Genomic DNA, 2,229 nt, shown 5'->3' on the forward strand with positions numbered 1-2,229 from the left:
CTCGGATGAATATTTGAAATAATATTCAATAATAAAATAAAGGAGTCATAAGTCCTCGGATGAATATTCGAAATAATATTCAATAATAAAATAAAGGAGTCATAAGTCCTCGGATGAATATTCGAAATAATATTCAATAATAAAATAAAGTTAAAGTTATCGAATAAACCTTATTCGATTAATAGTTTTGAAAACTATAACCATATATATATAAAATATATATATTATACTCGGGAACATCGACTCCCGGTTTAGAAATATGTTCACCTTTTGATCCCCTATACTAAGGGTAAACTCAATACCGCTTATCTCTAGCATAGGTATTATGCAACTGTAAGCATTTTAACCAACAGATATATAATCCAAGAATATGAAACAGGCATGCATATATACCATATCACATGCTACAATATATCGCAAGAATTTGCTAATAACAAATATGCATTTATCGCAAGATCATGCATATACACATATACATCACAACAACAGTATAACGGGTAGAAAACTTGCCTGAGCGATTGGGGGTGATAAAAGGCTCGGGACGAGTCTGGTAACCTATAAACAACAAGTAAGTTGGAATTAAACCAAAGTCACTTGTAAATCTATACTTTAACTAACTTAGACTCTAACGCTTGTTTTGCGCTTACTGATTCTCTTATGTCACTCGAGTACCCTCGGCTCCACCATTTTTAATAATTTAACCCTTACGAGTTTTAAGGAGATTCCTTCGCGAGTGTCTTACCAACTTCCTAACACTCTTGCCATAATTGTTTCATATATTAATTAACCCTTTTTGGTCTTTAACCTATGTTTCAAAGTAAGGCGAGGGGAAATGTTTCGTTCGTGAAACGCCGTTACTTAAAACGGTCGTTTCTCCTAAACCGTGCATCGGAATCAAACGAACTACATATCAAAACGAAGCTCGTAGCATGAACTATCTAAACTCATAATCTAGCAGGGAGTTCTCGGGTCCAAATGTTATGAACAAAAGCAGTCTAAAGTAAATCGGACATTATGACGGCTATGTTTACGCGATTTCCCAAATTTAAACCATTCCAAAACCATCACAATTCAACCCCAATCCATTCATACAACCAAAGTCCATCCTTATTACATCATAACATCCCCAATAAGTTCAATATTAACATTTATACTTATGCTTAAGCTTGAATTTAACTATACTTAAGTTCTTTTAACCAAAACAACAAGATTCACCATTCCATTTCACTACCACTCCAACCCAAACTCTAAACCACAAGCATTAAGCTACTATATCACCATAACAATCAAAATCATATTATTATACAAAGGAATCTAGGGTTTGGAGATGATATACCTTCCTTGAAGTGGTGGGAGTAGCTAGGAAGCCTTAAGAAGCCTTGAGAAGTCTTAGGGATGCTTGGATCTTAAAGGAAAACAAGAAAAAAAACAAGTTAAAAACTTTAAAATCACTATTCATTGTCTTCTTCATTGATTTCTTAAAGAAGATTGAGAAAGAATTGAAGGCTTAAATCATAAGATAGCCATAACTATGCATAAGGATGACTAGGGAATTATCTTACCAATTTAGGAAGCCTTGATCTTGAGTTTTGAAATTTGTTTTCTTTGAAAATGGCAAAAGCCGAGAGCAAGCCTTGGTGATGAAGAATAAAATTTTGTTTTGATGAGAAATGATTTGTTTGGCTTGGTGGATGAAATTAGATTTGTTTTATTTTAGGTCAATTACCCATTTACCCTTGATTTTGTGTGGTTAATATTCCACCACATTTCCTTCCTTCCCATGTCATGCTTATGTCATGCTATGATGTCATCTTTCCCTCCTTGTCCTCTTCTCATTGGTTGGGTGACATCATCCTCTCTAATCCCTTTGATTAACTTCCTAATTGTTTGCCTAATGACCGCTGATCTGTTATACGGTTAGCTTAACTTTCATTTTCGTTTATCATTTGAGGGATCATACCCGGGATCTTATTACTTAGGTTCCCTTAACCTTTCTCAATATATTATATTCCTTTTATGATCCTCTCTTATAATCTTTAATTTAAATCCTTTTTATCCTGTTACCTTATACTCAATTCTTTCCGTATCTAGTGGATTTCCGGGAAAAATCAAAGTGTTTGGAATTGGATTCTGACGATCTTTACATACACTTATATACCATATAGAGTACTAATAAAATCTCAGAATATCCATAACAGAACCCCTACATAGTGTGGCATGAAAAGTTTT

This window comes from Apium graveolens, chromosome 10, assembly GCF_009905375.1.
Source record: "Apium graveolens cultivar Ventura chromosome 10, ASM990537v1, whole genome shotgun sequence".
NCBI lineage: Eukaryota > Viridiplantae > Streptophyta > Magnoliopsida > Apiales > Apiaceae > Apium > Apium graveolens.